The 19,652-nt window shown below is 45.1% G+C and overlaps 1 long non-coding RNA gene across 1 annotated transcript; it reads right to left on the bottom strand.

Annotated features, from left to right (window-relative positions):
* Positions 1-12,213: 12,213 nt before the first annotated feature.
* LOC140068980 (uncharacterized) lies at positions 12,214-14,189 on the bottom strand. Its single transcript, XR_011848664.1, has 2 exons — positions 13,974-14,189; positions 12,214-12,692 (listed from the first exon to the last, which is right to left on the bottom strand). It is a non-coding gene; the product is annotated as an uncharacterized lncRNA (long non-coding RNA).
* Between the last annotated feature and the right edge of the window lie 5,463 nt (positions 14,190-19,652).

Here is a 19,652-nt window from a genome sequence, read left to right as displayed (position 1 = left end):
CCTAGGGAGCGAGGACTCAGTAATAACACGTACTATACAATACACTTAAAACAGGAATGTGTTTGCTCTGTAATGCTTCGGAGTAGACCTTCATTCTGAGAATATTACTCAATTAGAAATTCAGTCAAGGTTGGACATCTCTTGGAGACCAAGAAACTCCATGTTTATTTCATGATATTTAAAGTCTATACTAACTGTATAATTATGGTCACAATTAGAGATGAGCGAGTATACTCGTCCGAGCTTGATGCTCGTTCGAGTATTAAGGTACTCGAAACGGCTCGTTGCTCGGACGAGTATTTCCCCTGCTCGAGATCGAGCATTTAATTAAAAAAACACAGTGAAGAACAATGAAGAATAGAATAAAAACAGTGAACACAGTGAACACAGGATCATTTAAGTGAAAAACACAGTGAAGAACACAGTGAAGAATAGATTACAGATGTTCGGCACATCTGCTTACTTGTCGGAAGATACGCGCGGAACGGCAGCAGGGAGACATCAAGCAGCAGGGAGACATCAAGCAGCACGGGGAGACATCGGGCAGCGGGGAGACATCGGGCAGCACGGGGGAGACATCAAGCAGCAGGGAGACATCAAGCAGCACGGGGAGACATCGGGCAGCACGGGGGAGACATCAAGCAGCAGGGAGACATCAAGCAGCACGGGGGAGACATCGGGCAGCACGGGGGAGACATCGGGCAGCACGGGGGAGACATCGGGCAGCACGGGGGAGACATCGGGCAGCACGGGGGAGACTTCAGTGGAAGAAGAGGAGCGGATCCCGGGACAGCGTATCACCCCGACAAGTAAGCAGATGTGCAGAACATCTGTAATCTATTCTTCACTGTGTTTTTCACTGCGTTTTTCACTTAAATGATCCTGTGTTCACTGTGTTCACTGTTTTTATTCTATTCTTCACTGTTCTTTACATCTGCTAACTTGTCGGGAGATAATATACGCGCGGAACAGTGAAGAATAGATTGCAGATGTTTGCATACATCTGCTAACTTATCAGAAGACATTCTTTTTCAATTAAATAACACATTTTATTCCTGAACCATGGTCCCTTTGAAAAATGCTCGGGTCTCCCATTGACTTCAATGGGGCTCGTTATTCGAGACGAGCACTCGAGCATCTGGAAAAGTTTGTCTCGAATAACGAGCACCCGAGCATTTTAATGCTCGCTCATCTCTAGTCACAATTAAAGTTGTCATTGAGAGGTTAAAAAACCTCTGTTTTCTTTTTTTAACAGCTCGACTCCTGACCATGGGTAGTACGTAGTATTATAACTGAGTGCCATCTATCTCCATACATATGTGACAAACCATGCTCAGATGTGGCACTGTTTTTGGAAGAAAGCAGTCAAATTTTTCAACCTCTGGGCAACCCCTTAAATGCACTTTTTTCTATAGTAAGACATAGTGGATAAAACTTGTCTGCATTTCAAAAATAGCACAGCCATACAGAATGAGTTCAACAAATTGCGTAGATATAGTTTGTATGATGCTTCGGAAGAAAGAAAGTCACAGACACAAGGGGCTTTACAATGACAGTGCCTCCATTACTGGCCACTCAGATGTGATCTTATTGAAAGGGTTGGCCTTATTGATACTTGTAAGGCTGAATTCACACTATTATTCCTTCCCTCCACTAAAAAAGTGAAGAATGGCAGTTAAACGGAGGTTGAAAATATCAGTTAAAAATCCCATTGACATCAATGTAAATTTTATGCCATCCGTTATAATCAGTATGGCATTGATCCATTATCCATGTAGGTTTTTTCAAACAGAGGAAGAGTACTGCAGCCTCTGTCATTTTTTACGTCGAATAAAATGAATGGATAACAGATCCCTGCCTAAACGGAACATAACGGATGACATAAAATTTACATTGAGGTCAATGGGATTTTTAAGTGATACTTTAAAACTCTGTTAAACCTCCTTTAAACCTTCATTCTTTACTTTTTCGATGGAGGGAAGGAACAGAAGGAACGGTAGTGTGAAATGAGCCGAAGACTGATGTACATGCCATCTCTTGCATTTGTCTTTTATGGGCGACCATCTTTCTTGGAGCACTTGAATGAGTTTGTGATGTTGTAAGGATTCAGTTTTATAGATATCACAGACTTGGAATGCCCAACTCTTGCAATGGCTTATATAGAGTCACCCCTCGGCCTTCTTATGGACAACTTGCTTCTGGAGGGTTTCAGTAACTTTGGAACAGCTCACCGTATTTGTCAGTGAAAACTGGAAATTTAGGTGCAAGTTAAACAGAGTTTTTCAGATTATTAACCCCTTAAGGACGCAGTATTTTTTGTTCATGTTTCCCTCTCCACCTTCAAAAATCTGTAACGTTTTCATTTTTCTATGTACAGAGCTCCAGGGCTTATTTTCTGTGTAACAAATTTTCCTTCTCTGTGATGTTATTTATTATTCCATGCCGTGTACTGGGAGGCTGAAAAAAATTCCAAATGTGGTGAAGTTGGGAAAAAAATGCATTTGCATCACTTTCTTGTGGGCTCAGTTTTTACGATTTTCCCTGTGCGTTCCAACGATACTTTATTCTTTGGTTTGGTACGATCACAGTGATACCAAACTTATATGGGTGTTATTGTGTTTTAATAAAGTTTTAAAAATTAAACAAATGTGTACGAAATAAAAATAGTTTTGCCATTTTCTGAAACAATAACTTTTTCATACTGACTTTTTGCAAATGAGCTAACGTTTTCATCGCTATCATTTTGAGGACTGTGTGACCTTCTGATCACTTTTTATTACATTTTTTACATTACATGTAAAATGGTGTAAAGGTAGCATTTTGAACATTCGGGTGCTTTTTCCATTATGGTGTTCACCGCTGGAAATAACAGTGTCAGGGCTGGGTGTCTGTGGACTCTCTGGACCACCGTGGGAGATGGTACTAGCCGACCTGGGACCGGAGTCTAAGTAGCACCTGGTTTTCACCAGAGCCCGCTGCAAAGCTGGATGGTCTTACTGCGGAAGGATACCACCAGGTCGTTCCACAGGTGCGACTAGCCAGTGGTGGCTGCCAAGGCAGCAATACAGGAGGCAGTCTGTACCTGGGGTGACAGCAGGAGAATAGCACAGGAAGGCACACTAGGACTCACGTCAGGAATCACAGGAGCTGGCACACAGGAACGCAGGACAGGACTGAACTGGCACACAGGAACGCTGGACACAGGAACTGACTGGCACACAGGAACGCAGGAACACAGGAATGGACTGGCACACAGGAACGCTGGACACAGGAACGGACTGGCACACAGGAACGGACAGGCACACAGGAACGCAGGAACACAGGAACGGACTGGCACACAGGAATGCTGGACACAGGAACGGACTGGCACACAGTAATTTAAATCAGGCCAGCGCCAATTATTGGCGCACTGACCCTTTAAATCTTAGCAAGCCGGCGCGCGCGCCCTAGGAGACGGGGACGCGCGCCGAGCTGCAGGAGCAGCGTAGAGTGCCGCTGGAACCAGGGGAGGTAAGTGGTGTCGGGTTCTGGAGGTAGATGGAGAGACACGGGTGCGCCCACAATCCGAGACAGGGATCGCGGGAGCACCCCTGACAAACAGTTTTAATATTTTGATAGATCAGGCATTTTGAGACGCGGTGATATCTAACATGTTTGTGATTTTTACAGTTTATTACATTTTATACCAGTTCTAGTGAAAGGGGGATGATTTGAAATTTTTATTATTTTATTTTATGCCTACCATGGCATTTTTACACATTATTCATAGTAACGATTCTTTAGAAGCCATACAGCCTCAGGTCTGACCTGAAGTTTCATGGAAACTAAACGCCGCTTCTCGATAACTGGGAGAGATGATCAGCCCGTGCACCGCTGTCTTTTAAATGCTGCCAGCAGGGCATCGGAACAGTAAAGCTAGAACCAATCACGGTTATTAACGGTGGGTGTTTGCTGCAATATGCAGCAAACCCCACCCCCGTATGAAGAGGGCCCACGCCTTGAACCCTCTTCATACAGCCTCTGTACGGTGCAGAGCATGAAGAGGTTAGGGAATTAGCACCAGGTACAATTGTGATCAGTCTCTTTTACTATTATCTTATTTTCCATTTTTATTCTTTGCTTAAGAAGATATGGAATTTATGAAATAAGCTTAAAATTCTGCTATCTTACTCATGTTAGGATATACAGTGATAACATAAGACTACACAATGACCTTGACATTTAGGAAATTGTGTGTTGTTCTCTAATTTTGATCTGCGGGGACAGGCAGATGGTCAAGGCAGGCGACATTGGTTCAAAGTCAGGGACGGAGCAGGTGATCAGGGCTGGCAAAGGAGGAGCAAGGTCAAGGTCAGGTCCGGGGTCACAACGGGAGGTCAGAATACTGGTAACATACAGGGGAAGCTTTTTCAATGGCATGAAGCTCAAAGATCCAGGAGCTAATGCTGGGACCAGCCGGTCTTTATAGAAACCCAGGAAGTGGCCAGCGCCAATCAGCGTCACGCTGGCTCTTGAAATTTGCCAGCGTGCAAATGTCCTAGGGAGCGAGGACTCAGTAATAACACGTACTATACAATACACTTAAAACAGGAATGTGTTTGCTCTGTAATGCTTCGGAGTAGACCTTCATTCTGAGAATATTACTCAATTAGAAATTCAGTCAAGGTTGGACATCTCTTGGAGACCAAGAAACTCCATGTTTATTTCATGATATTTAAAGTCTATACTAACTGTATAATTATGGTCACAATTAGAGATGAGCGAGTATACTCGTCCGAGCTTGATGCTCGTTCGAGTATTAAGGTACTCGAAACGGCTCGTTGCTCGGACGAGTATTTCCCCTGCTCGAGATCGAGCATTTAATTAAAAAAACACAGTGAAGAACAATGAAGAATAGAATAAAAACAGTGAACACAGTGACCACAGGATCATTTAAGTGCAAAACACAGTGAAGAACACAGTGAAGAATAGATTACAGATGTTCGGCACATCTGCTTACTTGTCGTTATTGTGTTTTAATAAAGTTTTAAAAATTAAACAAATGTGTACGAAATAAAAATAGTTTTGCCATTTTCTGAAACAATAACTTTTTCATACTGACTTTTTGCAAATGAGCTAACGTTTTCATCGCTATCATTTTGAGGACTGTGTGACCTTCTGATCACTTTTTATTACATTTTTTACATTACATGTAAAATGGTGTAAAGGTAGCATTTTGAACATTCGGGTGCTTTTTCCATTATGGTGTTCACCGCTGGAAATAACAGTGTCAGGGCTGGGTGTCTGTGGACTCTCTGGACCACCGTGGGAGATGGTACTAGCCGACCTGGGACCGGAGTCTAAGTAGCACCTGGTTTTCACCAGAGCCCGCTGCAAAGCTGGATGGTCTTACTGCGGAAGGATACCACCAGGTCGTTCCACAGGTGCGACTAGCCAGTGGTGGCTGCCAAGGCTGCAATACAGGAGGCAGTCTGTACCTGGGGTGACAGCAGGAGAATAGCACAGGAAGGCACACTAGGACTCACGTCAGGAATCACAGGAGCTGGCACACAGGAACGCAGGACAGGACTGAACTGGCACACAGGAACGCTGGACACAGGAACTGACTGGCACACAGGAACGCAGGAACACAGGAATGGACTGGCACACAGGAACGCTGGACACAGGAACGGACTGGCACACAGGAACGGACAGGCACACAGGAACGCAGGAACACAGGAACGGACTGGCACACAGGAATGCTGGACACAGGAACGGACTGGCACACAGTAATTTAAATCAGGCCAGCGCCAATTATTGGCGCACTGACCCTTTAAATCTTAGCAAGCCGGCGCGCGCGCCCTAGGAGACGGGGACGCGCGCCGAGCTGCGGGAGCAGCGTAGAGTGCCGCTGGAACCAGGGGAGGTAAGTGGTGTCGGGTTCTGGAGGTAGATGGAGAGATACGGGTGCGCCCACAATCCGAGACAGGGATCGCGGGAGCACCCCTGACAAACAGTTTTAATATTTTGATAGATCAGGCATTTTGAGACGCGGTGATATCTAACATGTTTGTGATTTTTACAGTTTATTACATTTTATACCAGTTCTAGGGAAAGGGGGATGATTTGAAATTTTTATTATTTTATTTTATGCCTACCATGGCATTTTTACACATTATTCATAGTAACGATTCTTTAGAAGCCATACAGCCTCAGGTCTGACCTGAAGTTTCATGGAAACTAAACGCCGCTTCTCGATAACTGGGAGAGATGATCAGCCCGTGCACCGCTGTCTTTTAAATGCTGCCAGCAGGGCATCGGAACAGTAAAGCTAGAACCAATCACGGTTATTAACGGTGGGTGTTTGCTGCAATATGCAGCAAACCCCACCCCCGTATGAAGAGGGCCCACGCCTTGAACCCTCTTCATACAGCCTCTGTACGGTGCAGAGCATGAAGAGGTTAGGGAATTAGCACCAGGTACAATTGTGATCAGTCTCTTTTACTATTATCTTATTTTCCATTTTTATTCTTTGCTTAAGAAGATATGGAATTTATGAAATAAGCTTAAAATTCTGCTATCTTACTCATGTTAGGATATACAGTGATAACATAAGACTACACAATGACCTTGACATTTAGGAAATTGTGTGTTGTTCTCTAATTTTGATCTGCGGTGTAGCTTTGTAAATGAAAAAAATTTTAAAAGATACGGCTCGTGGAAGGAGCGGAGGAGGGACCTTGGTCTTGTGGGTGTTTCATGACATAATGGATGTATTCAGTGAACTAACATTGGTTCCCTGGCCTCTAGCAGTCTTACCACACTCGTCATAACTTAAGTCATCGCTATGACTGCTGTACGTGCCCATGCCTAATTGTAATACATGATAAGATTGTCAGTTGCCATATTTAATGCATTGTGGTCGTAAAAAGACTTGACTTGGTTGGGAATTGTGGGAGAGACTAAACCAGGTCTATTTCCCAGGTAAAGGAAAGCCTAGATTCAACATTTTGTGTGGTTAGGGTGGTCATTCTCAAGTTTGATATGTTACGCCCCAGTTGGACCACCCAGTAATCAAATATACATGACCTACTTACTGTCCTGGGAATGCATAGGAAAATAATGAAGGGTATGAACACTACAATGTGACAAGGAGGTAAAGAGAGTAAAAAAAAAAAGCATGAAAATGACGACCATGAAATAATCTCATTTTCCAAGGAGAGAATATGATGTTGCCTTGCAATGTTTGTAGGCTGCCACTAGGGGAAGCTAGTGGCACATATTTTATAGACTTCAGCAGGAGGCAGGGAGTTTCCTTGTGTTCATAGCCGTAAGATAATATTGTGCAATGATGACTGTGAGAAAGGAAGCTGAGGATTTATAGTTATGCAACAGAAAAACTCACCTGTTACCCATATAAAGGCAAATTCTCAAATTATATAGTTCTGGACCTATAAACAGCAATGAACCTGTTGCCCTAGCACTGCCATCTCTTAAAAAATTTACTGAAGTACATATGAGAATGTGACCTAAACAACATATGCTCTGAGGGCCTTGACATTTATAATGTGCTTTTGATTATACTTCAACCATAGGGTAAATGGGGCCTCTACAGCAGGATATTGTTGTCTATTTTTATTTTGCAGACCACTTCCTAATGTAAGTATATATATATAATTCAGATGTGAGACAACCTCACCTTGGGTCCATTGTTTGTGGCCTGTGAACAGGGGTGTATCTAGGAGAGGTTCCCTATAGGGTCCCTATGGCAGATTTCTGAATGGGGCCCACCTTCCCCTTAAAAAATATACATATTTGTTTATTCACACGTGAGTTACAATCGCTCAGTATATATAAATACTGTACATACAGAAAATACACACATGCATACATTACCATATACACCTGTGCATCATACACACAGAGCTACATACCTTCAAACTTTCTTTAGAGAGAAAGAGGGACAAAGGATGCTGCACTCTATGGGGCTCATTTACTAAGGAGTATCTGGCGATTTCTGATGTGTGCACGTGATCGGATTTTGGCGCATTAGCTTTCACGCGACACAAATCTAAGGGGGGGGGGGGCGATCCGATGGATTCAGACAGTTTGCAGGATTTAACATGCAAAATTGTGTCGCAAGCCATGCACACACATACACCGGGAAGAAGAAGGTGAACTCCAGCGGACCTCATCGGGGTAGCGCCACATGCAGGATACTACAGTATGGCAGTATATGGGGATTTTCATCCTCATACATTACAATGTGTAATTAGCACATAGTAATGAATGGGTTAAATCCAGACAGCCTCGGGTCTTCGGAAAACCCGGGGCTGTCATGGCAACCGATCTCCGATCCCCGACGACGTCACGGGGAGCGACAATCTCCAACAAGATGGCAGCACGTGTCTTTTTGACACCGACGGCAGCGTTGCCAGCTGTGATGTGCTGGTTACCACCCGCGAACAGTGCTGGCACCGCTGCGATATGCAGCGAAGACTTACCGGTTATGGAGAGGGCTCAGCCCGTGAGCCCTCTCCATGCACCCGCAGCCAACCCGAGATGTGCTATTACGTCACAAAGGGTTAAGGACAATATAGTCAATGTAGTTGCACACTGGAGTTACAGCGCTTCCCCTGTTAACTGGAGTGCAGGTAGCTGATAAAGACTGATAAAATGAGCAGCTTCAGGAGACATAGGAAAGAATCATTACAGAGCCTCTGAAGGCTGATATAACACTGGGTTGTGACTAAATCCCATGACTCAGAGGTACCCGTCCTCCCCAGTCATGGGATTTAGCTGGCTCTGTCGAGCTGTCTATTTCCAATGACTGGGAAGGACCTATTCGCCCCCTAGTGGTGAGGTGCTGGATAGTTATAGGATTTAGCCTTCTCACATGGAGGAGGCTATTTCCTATAACTCAGAGGGACCTGGTCCTCCCCAGTCATGGGAATTAGCCAACTCTGAAGCAACTGTCTATTTTCCATGACCTGGAGGGACTCTTTATTCTCTTATTGGTTTGGACTTGATCTATGAAAGCTTTTGGCTTTTTCACACTAAATACACACTTATTTTATATTTTGTATAATTTTTAACATTGACATTTTGTATAATTTTTAATATTAGCCGCCTCATATAAAAATGACTATTTCCCATGACCCAGAAGGACCTTTTCTGTCTACTATAGGAGGATATTGGGTTATGTAGGAGAAGGTCCTTCTGAGTAATGGGGTTTAGCCGCTTCATATAGAAATGACTATTTCCTATAACACAGAAGGACCTTTTCTATCTACTATAGGAGGAGATTGGGTTATGTAGGAGAAGGTCCTTCTGAGTAATGAGGTTTAGCCGTCTCATATAGAAATGACTATTTCCCATGACCCAGAAGGACCTTTTCTATCTACTATATGGGGAGATTGCGTTATGCAGGAGAAGGTCCTTCTGAGTAATGGGATATAGACGCCTCATATATAGTAATGGGGTTTAGCCACCTCATATAGAAATGACTATTTCCATGACCCAGAAGGACCTTTTCTGTCTACTATATGGGGAGATTGGGTTATCTAGGAGAAGGTCCTTCTGAGTAATGGGGTTTAGCCGCCTCATATAGAAATGACTATTTCCATGACCCAGAAGGACCTTTTCTATCTACTATATGGGGAGATTGGGTTATCTAGGAGAAGGTCCTTCTGAGTAATGGGGTTTAGCCGCCTCATATAGAAATGACTATTTCCCCTTGTCCAGAAGGACCTTTTCTATCTACTATATGGGGAGATTGGGTTATGTAGGAGAAGGTCCTTCTGAGTAATGGGGTTTAGCCGCCTCATATAGAAATGACTATTTCCCATGACCCAGAAGGACCTTTTCTATCTACTATATGAGGAGATTGGGTTATGTAGGAGAAGGTCCTTCTGAGTAATGGGGTTTAGCCGTCTCATATAGAAATGACTATTTCCTATAACCCAGAAGGACCTTTTCTATCTACTATATGGGGAGATTGGGTTATGTAGGAGAAGGTCCTTCTGAGTAATGGGGTTTAGCCGTCTCATATAGAAATGACTATTTCCCATGACCCAGAAGGACCTTTTCTGTCTACTATAGGAGGAGATTGCGTTATGCAGGAGAAGGTCCTTCTGAGTAATGGGATATAGACGCCTCATATAGAAATGACTATTTCCCATGACCCAGAAGGACCTTTTCTATCTACTATAGGAGGATATTGGGTTATGTAGGAGAAGGTCCTTCTGAGTAATGGGATATAGACGCCTCATATGGAAAAAGTCCACAGAAATAGAGAAAATAATTTCACTATGACCGGAGCTCCCAATATTATTCTTCTTATTCGTTATTCCATCTTAAACCACCGATGAACAGCACCAACCCTCAGTTTCTCCTGCTGAAAGTATGTCACCATTCAGACTAGCACCATCGCACTCTCATTATCCTTCTTTAATTATATTGTAGCTGGAAGAAAATATGCAGGCAGGTGGTGTGGTACGTTCCAACAAAGTTAAAAATTTTTTCAGCTCATCATACTCACAAGAGTCAATTAAAAATGTGCATATCACACGTTCAAATAACGGGACGCTAGCTTTCCTATCCGCCCGACCCAAGGTTTCGCCGTGAGTAGCTCCTTGAGGGGCAAACTGTGCACCACGAACAACTGTGTTTCTGTGCTCCTCATATAGAAAAGACTATTTCCTATTTTTGGATTAGATGTCATGCACTATGCTCCTTAGACTATGGGACTCCTGTGCCCCAGTCCTTATACTGAATGGATGGACCTCATGCCCCAGCCTGCACACATTTCTGTACACAAGGCCTTAGGCCCCATGCACACAAATGGCGCCCGGTCTTAATTTCGGTGAGCATACGTTGTCTCACGGCACAGTGAGCTGAAAAACAAAGGAAATGTCCTGTATTTTGCTCTGCTACAGCAACAGTCGCTCGCTTCTCCGGGTGAGCAGCGCTCACTCCTCCTCTCTCCTGTGCGCGGCTGTATGATCACCCAGGAGAACATACATTCATCTGCTTGAGGACTTACTCTGTTTTTGTAAGTTTAAGACTAAAATGGAGTTCTGAGAAGTAGATCCATAACCAAGTCTGTTCAGTTCAGAGCCGGCTACAACAGGAGAGCTCCCTAAAGTCACTATTATAGCCTGATGTATTCTGAAGAGAAACGAATCGGTATTGCAGTCTGTTCACTATAGAAAAGACTAGACCAGAGCTAAATGTACAGGACAGAGACAGACTGGAGCTGTCACTAATCTAGGCTGTACAGAGACGGATAGAGCAGAGCTGTCACTATTCTAGGCTGTACAGAGAGGGATAGAGCGGAGCTGTCACTATTCTAGGCTGTACAGAGATGGATAGAGCAGAGCTGTCACTATTCTAGGCTGTACATAGACGGATAGAGCGGAGCTGTCACTATTCTAGGCTATACATAGACGGATAGAGCGGAGCTGTCACTATTCTAGGCTGTACAGGACAGAGAGACGGATAGAGCTATTACTATTCTAGGCTGTACAGAGTCGGATAGAGCAGAGCTGTCACTATTCTAGGCTGTACATAGAGGGAGAGACCGGAGCCGTCACTATTCTAGGCTGTACAGAGACGGATAGTGCAGAGCTGTCACTATTCTAGGCTGTACATAGAGGGATAGAGCAGAGCTGTCACTATTCTAGGCTGTACAGAGATGGATAGAGCGGAGCTGTCCCTATTCTTGGCTGTACAGAGAGGGATAGAGCGGAGCTGTCACTATTCTTGGCTGTACATAGAGGGAGAGACCGGAGCTGTCACTATTCTAGGCTGTACAGAGACGGATAGTGCAGAGCTGTCACTATTCTAGGCTGTACATAGAGGGATAGAGCAGAGCTGTCACTATTCTAGGCTGTACAGAGAGGGATAGAGCGGAGCTGTGACTATTCTAGGCTGCACCGAGAGGGATAGACCGGAGCTGTCACTACTCTAGGCTGTACAGAGAGGGATAGAGCGGAGCTGTGACTATTCTAGGCTGCACAGAGAAGGATAGAGCGGAGCTGTCACTATTCTAGGCTGTACAGGACAGAGAGACGGATGGAGCTATGACTATTCTAGGCTGTACAGAGACGGATAGAGCAGAGTTGTCACTATCCTAGGCTGTACAGGACAGAGAGACAGATGGAGCTGTCTCTATTCTAGGCTGTACAGAGAGGAATAGAATGTTCAAAAACTGAAGTGAGAAAAAAATAAAAGGACATTTTTAATATAAATTTATTCAACTTTTTTTTTAATATGGCACAATAGAACATTCCCTCAAAAGCAGGACAATCTCCAGGCCTGCTGCAGTCTTCTACTGGCCTCAGAGGCCAAGGGCATAACGAAGCCCATTTTTAAAAGAGGGCTTATCACCATGTTAAATATGCTTTACTAAACTTCCAGTCATGTAGGAGGCAGTGTAGTCGTGTTGGCTGTAGCACAGCGAGATCACACTCTGCATACACCACAGTGTAAGAGAAAATTAGCATAAATGCATGACCACTCCCTTGCTGCAGGCAAAAGTGCCATGAAGCAAGCCTCCACATGGTGGGAAGTTCAATAAAACAAGTTTACCATGGTGATTGTCCTCTTTAAGGACTTTTTGTTCTGAAGTCCGTGTAGCTGTTATCTTCTTTTCTACTTTTTCTCCCTTTTTCGGTAACGTGCTGCCTCCAGGATCCCATACAGAATAGAATCTAAAAGGAGAGACAAAAACACACACAATATTAATTCTAGTAGAGGCCTCCCTTATAGGACATCTATCACCAGGATGAAGCATTATAAACCAAGCACACTAACATGATTGCATGTAGCCCCTTCTGGCAGGATCTGCTGTTCTTTAAGCTTGTTATGCTCTTAGGCTTTAAACATTATGCAGATGAGCCTCAGGGGCTCCAGTCTCCATTAGCACCTATGGAGCCAGGAGCCACTCAGGCTCATTTGAATAATTTTAAATGCCTTAAAAAAAAGACAAAAAAAAAAAAAAAAAAAACAGGGAGTAAGAAGCTAAGGAGCAAAATCTTCCTGAGCACACGTGGTGCTTTTGTCTGCGCTTGCAAACGCAGACAAAGTCGCGCCCACCGGGGCGGGCCTCGGCCCGATCGCATCGGCGTTTCCATGGAAACGCCTGCAATCGGGAACGAGCCGCCGGTGTTTCGTGTTAAATTAACGCAAAATACCAGCGGCTCGTTCCCGATCGCAGGCGTTTCCATAGAAACGCCGATGCGATCGGGCCGAGGCCCGCCCCGGTGGGCGCGACTTTGTCTGCGTTTGCAAGCGCAGACAAAAGCGCCACGTGTGGCGCCGGCCTGAGGGGGCACACACCAGTATGTCAGTGTGCTTGGTTTACAATCCATTATCCTGGTGTTATATGTCCTTTAAAGAAAACCTACCAGCATGGATCTATCAACTAAGGTCAGTTGGTGGCAGGTTCCCCAGTGTAGCCCCCAGTAACCATCTTCCCCCGCCCCCGACACACATGCCCCCAGCCGCCATCTTCCCCTGTAGTATATAGCCATCGTGCCCGCCCCCCTGTAGTATATAGCCATCGTGCCCGCCCCCCTGTAGTATATAGCCATCGTGCCCGCCCCACTGTAGTATATAGCCATCGTGCCCGCCCCCCTGTAGTATATAGCCATCGTGCCCGCCCCCCGTAGTATATAGCCATCGTGCCCACCCCCCATAGTATATAGCCATCGTGCACCCCCCCGTAGTATATAGCCATCGTGCCCGCCCCCCTGTAGTACATAGCCATCGTGCCCGCCCCCTGTAGTATATAGCCATCGTGCCCGCCCCCCGTAGTATATAGCCATCGTGCCCACCCCCGTAGTATATAGCCATCGTGCACCCCCCCGTAGTATATAGCCACCGTGCACCCCCCCACCGTAGTATATAGCCATCATGCCCCCCACCCTGGAGTATATAGCCATCGTGGCCCCCCCACCCTGGAGTATATAGCCTTCTAAAATAATACTCACCTAGCTGCGCTCCCTGGAACCGCATGGTCTGTTGCACAGCTTCCCCTCTCTATGATGATGCGTTTCAGATACATACATGTCTGATCGCTACTGAAGGACAGCGCCCCAAGATGGGTGGCAAAAGTAGTTCCCTAGGCGATCGCCAACCCTCCTCCCTGCCATGGCTCTTTCTGTTAAGTGAAAAACATTGTTGTGGGTTAGAATTTTAACAAGGAATAAATATTAGGCTTTATTTAGACTAATTAGATGCAATGCCCCCCCACCTAGCCCCCGCAGCCATCTTTGCCCCCCAACCACCACCTAGCCCCCGCAGCCATCTTCCCCCCCCCCACCACCTAGCCCCCGCAGCCATCTTTCCCCCCCACCACCACCACCTAGCCCCCGCAGCCATCTTTCCCCCCCCACCACCTAGCCCCCGCAGCCATCTTTCCCCCCCCCACCACCACCTAGCCCCCGCAGCCATCTTTGCCCCCCCCACCACCACCTAGCCCCCGCAGCCATCTTTGCCCCCCCACCACCTAGCCCCCGCAGTCATCTTTGCCCCCCCCCACCACCACCTAGCCCCCGCAGCCATCTTTGCTCCCCCCATCAGCCATCTTTGCCCCCCCATCAGCCCCTGCAGCCATCTTTGCCCCCCCATCAGCCCCTGCAGCCATCTTTGCCCCCCCATCAGCCATCTTTGCCCCCCCATCAGCCCCTGCAGCCATCTTTGCCCCCCCCCATCAGCCCCTGCAGCCATCTTTGCCCCCCCATCAGCCATCTTTGCCCCCCCCCATCAGCCCCTGCAGCCATCTATGCTTCCCCTGATGCAACACAAGTTGGGCTTCCTAGTTCCCTCTTGTAGCAGAGAGAATTCAGTAGCGCTGGTGGACAGTAATATGTAACAAGTGCCAGCAATCAGTGGTAGTGCAAAACAGTCCAATAGACTAACAATAACAAGTAAGATAATTGTTTAGGCACACAATGTTGATCCTGTTTGTGGTGCCCAGAAGGGACTTATTATGGTACAAGGGCTTGCTGGAGCTTATAGTACATTCGTCAATTGCTTTGTGATGTGCGAGGCCTCACAATGGGCCCTTCCAACCTCTTGAGATGATGCAACTCAGACACAGGTTATAACTGGAATTAACTGAAATATTTACTGTCAGATAAAAGACTATAATCCATTACACATTTCAGGGTCCAGAATTGCAAGAGAGGTATTAAGGCTAGTGACATTTTTGCTTGCGTTTTTAAAAACGCAATGCTTGATGTGCGTTAATTGCAGGGAAGCTGTGACTCTTGGAATATGTAAAATTACAGGCATCTTCTCCCTGCTGTTTGTGCATGTAATCACATTGTGATGATGTCATCGACACCGCCGCATCATAGTGTGTGCCCGCCGGCAGATCGCATGGACGCAACTCTGCCGGCTAGAGAAGAAATAGAGAAGAAAGAAGAGGAGCCACGCTGAGGATTCGGGCGCCAGAGGGTGAGTATTAAGTTGTTGTTTTTTTTTTATTGACTCATGTATAAGCTGAGGTGAAGTTTTTCACCACATTTTTTGTGGTGAAAAACTTGGCTTATACACTAGTATATACGGTATATACATTTCATTTTCATGAATTAGAATCTACTTCTATTAGCCCTACTTCAGAAAGGCTTTCATGATCCGCAGCCTGCTGCTCCCATCCATACGATGGATTCCTGTGACATGGCAGTGACAGGCTGTGTAACAGGGAAAGGAGATCAGTGCACAGATAACTCACAGGGCACCATACCTCCCTAATAACTTTTTTCATACTTTGGTGTATGGAGCTGGGGAGGGGTCATTTTTTGTGAAATGAGCCAACGTTTTCATTGCTACCATTTTGAGGTCTGTGCGACATTTTGATCACTTTTCATTACATTTTTTTATGTCATGTAAAAGTCGCATTTCGGACATTTGGGCCCATTTCCCTACCTAATGTGTTTGTGATTTTTTTCTGTTTATTTTATTTTATATCAGTTCTAGGGAAAGGGGGGTGATTAGAATTTTTAATATTTTATTAATTTTTTACATTTTTTACATTTTTTTTCTTTTTTTTCACAATTTTTTAGAACCTCTAGGGTACATTAATCCTAGATTGTTCCTACCATATACTGCAATACAACTGTATTGTAGTATATGGCGTTTTTGCATGTCATTCATTACCTTGAGCCACTGGCTCATTGTAACGAATCTGCATATACCATGCAGCCTCGGGTTTGACGAAGACCCAAGGCTGTCATGGCAACCAATCGCTGCCCCCAGTGACGTCCGGGGAGCGACGATCGGAGGTAACATGGCGGCGCCCATGCACCGACCACGGGAGTTAGTGATTGGTCTTCGCTGCAATATGCCCTTGAGCCCTCTTCATACACCCTTTATAGCTCTGCGGCGGATATATCCGTCGCAGAGCATAAAGGGGTTAATTGAATTAAATAGAGACCATGGGGAACATTTACTATGGTGTTTCCGACAGTTTTGTGGCGCTCTCACCGCATGTTCTGCTCTCCGACCTACTTATTAGCTGGCAGCGCCAGAAAAAAATTCCTTTTTCCGCCTGCTCCGACTCTTCTCCGAAAAGGGGCGTGGCTTTGGTGGAGTGGTAATTTTTGGAGTGGCATTTTTGGGTGCTGTAAACTGGCGGAAAGTAGACCAAAAGAAATTTGGTCCAGCAGTGCGGGACTTGGAGGGAATATCCAGGACAATCTCCCAGCTGCCTGTGATGGCGGGACAGCAGTAAAAAACCGCGACTGTCCCGGGACGGTTGGGAGCTATGCAGGACACTGTGGAGGAGTGAGAGCTCATTGGGAGTGTATGGTCAAATAACCCTCCATCTCCTGCCTTATTATGGATGGGAGCACCAGGCTGCAGCGCACGAAGGCATTTATGACGGAGGGCTGTGACTTCTGATTTCATGAGAATCTTCAGAACTTTATCTGAATATTTATTAAGTTGTTTATATGTTGCCGATATATCTAATAAAAATGAACATAAATCGGCTAACCCCTTTTAAAGATAGAGGTTTCTTACATGGTAGCTGCAAGCTCAATAGAAATCTTATCCAGAATGGGCCTTCTCACCCTCAGCCTTTGACCTTCTCTTCTGTGAGTACAGGAAAAGCTGACATAACCCATAGCCCATGTTCAGGTGTGGGTGCCCTAAAGCAATTAGTTAGGAATGTGGCAGCATATATCTGTGCCAGGTACGAGTAGAGAGAGTAGGAGAGTTAGCTAGATGTTTAATCTCTGTGCCCCTGGCAGCACAACACTGTGTGTATTACACCCTGCAGTGAACCTGGCTAGATTACTTTATATATTCAGTGTATAATGAAGAACTGACAAACTGGACTATATTCTCAAACGTGGCTGCAACCTCATCACAGATCTGGCAAACTGCTGGTTAATTCTAGTATACTTGATGGTATTGAATTATAATATAGGTATTTGGAAGGTAGTCTGGGCCCAATCTTCCTAGGAGGGCATGGGTTACCTAAACCACCAACAAAATGTTATGCTAAGACAGACTTTCAACCATGAACACATGTATAAAATAGCTATTTTAGGACCTTTGAAGGTCCTCCAAAAGGTCCTGAAACTGCAGAATGAGAGCAGGCAGAAGGGACACATCCTCCATTTCTCAAGAATTTTATTCTAGTACCATTTGTAGGAAGTGATTCCAGACTTGTAGAGGCTATAATATTCATACAGCCATATCTTTATCCACCCATGATACTTGAGGCCGCTGCATGTTCTCCTACACAATTCTTTGGGGGAGTAGGAGGATCATAACAGAGTAGTCAGTGGATTTTATTGAGATTGAATTTCCAGAAGGAAGTCTTCAAAGATATGCAAGTAGGAGAATCATAGAGGCTACTGGGACGTGGAGTAGCTGCACCATGTAGCCTCAGCTGCGGCTACTCCACACCCCAATAGCCTCTCAAGAAAATTAGCATATTAGGGCAATAAAAGTTAGAAAAAGATACAGGGGACGTGAGGATTAGCCCTTAAAGGGGCTGCTTGATGGAGGGGGCGGCATCTTGGAGCAGCGCTGCCCCCCCCCCCCTCTGTAAAATACTATCTGGCCGTGACCCAGGAACACCCGGTCCCGGGCCGCGGACAATTAATTTGTATGTTAAAAAAAACCCCAATATCCTCACCTTCGGCTACTTCTCCCCACGGCTCCGTCTTCTTTCCGGCCTCGGCGCACAAATCATGACCTCACGCTGTGTCTCGGCCAAGTGACATCATAGTTGTGCACTCGCGGCCGGGAAGAAGCCTAAGGTGAGGATAGACCTTACATTAAAAGGGGAGGGGGCACTGCAGGGGACTTTACATCAAAGGGTTGACTCTGCAGGGGACATTACATCAAAGGGGGGCTCTGCAGGGGACATTACAAAGGGGTGACTCTGCAGTGGGCATTTCATTAAAGGGGGACTTTGCTGTGTACATTACATTAAAGGGGGTCTCTGCTGTGTACATTACATTCAAGGGGCTCTTTTGTTGACATTTTAGTAATGAGTAGCGGCTGTATTTCCCTCACTAGGCTTATACTCCAGTCAATAAGTTTGCCCATTTTTCTTGTGGTAGAATTAGGGGCCTCAGCTTATACCTAGGTATATACAGTAGGTATAGTAGTATGTGTATATAGTAGTAGGTGTAGTAGTATGTGTATATAGTAGTAGGTGTAGTAGTATGTATATATAGTAGTAGGTGTAGTAGTATGTATATATAGTATGTATACAGTATGTATATTAATGTGTATATACAGTAGAAGGTATATAGAGTAGTAGGTGTATAAACAGTATGTATAGTAGGTGTATACCGCATGTGTAGTAGATAGTTTTTTCTTCCCCTCATAGTGAAAAGGCCAAAGACCAGAGGACATTATAGATGTGGGGCTATAGAAATAGGGGTATCATTGTGTTCTTTTCTGTAGACCCTTCTTTTTAGACAAACAACAGAAAAAAAAAGAGACTATCAGGAGGGGCTGCAGGAAAGGGTTTTTTTTTGGACTGAGTGACGGGACCGTATTTTCGGGGGCGGGTGGGGAATGTCGTGTTTCTATAATTCGCCTAAGGCAGCAGAGAGGCTGGGTAAAATTGTCCTCTGGGCAAAATTCCTAATGGCACCCCCAACCATTATTGCAACAAAAATTACTGAGCGACATTGTAGCAGCTCAGCACATAAAATACAACTAATTCCACTGACACCTTGGAGTCTCCCCTTCCCAGCCATATCTTCCATGCGGCTTCTTCCAGCCACGACTCTCTAGAGTGTGCAAAAACAGACATTTGGTATTATCACAGTTTATTAATTCAACCATTTATGTGCCTTTCAGAATAATTATACCATGTTATTTCACCGCTGCCTCTGCCCTCTTGTTAATTTATAACAGCACCCTGCTTTCCCTATTAGTTTGGTTTTGCCTCCCCTTAAGTGCCCTCTTTTAGGGTGCTGTCACACAGTGTGTTCTTGGGCAGTTCTTGAATTGTTTTTAAAAGCTATGAAAATGCATGCATTTTTTTGTACGTTAACCACGTAATACACAAAAGAAAAACAGATTCAAACCAGCCAAACGCATGGCTTGTGTTTTCAGTGCATATTAAAAAAAAAAAAAAAAAAAAAATGGTTCAAGAACTGTCCAAGAAGGCACCATGTGACAGTACTCTGAGA

The sequence above is a fragment of the Engystomops pustulosus genome, chromosome 7 (assembly GCF_040894005.1).
Source record: "Engystomops pustulosus chromosome 7, aEngPut4.maternal, whole genome shotgun sequence".
Lineage (NCBI taxonomy): Eukaryota > Metazoa > Chordata > Amphibia > Anura > Leptodactylidae > Engystomops > Engystomops pustulosus.
This window is presented reverse-complemented; position numbering and strand designations above follow the sequence as displayed.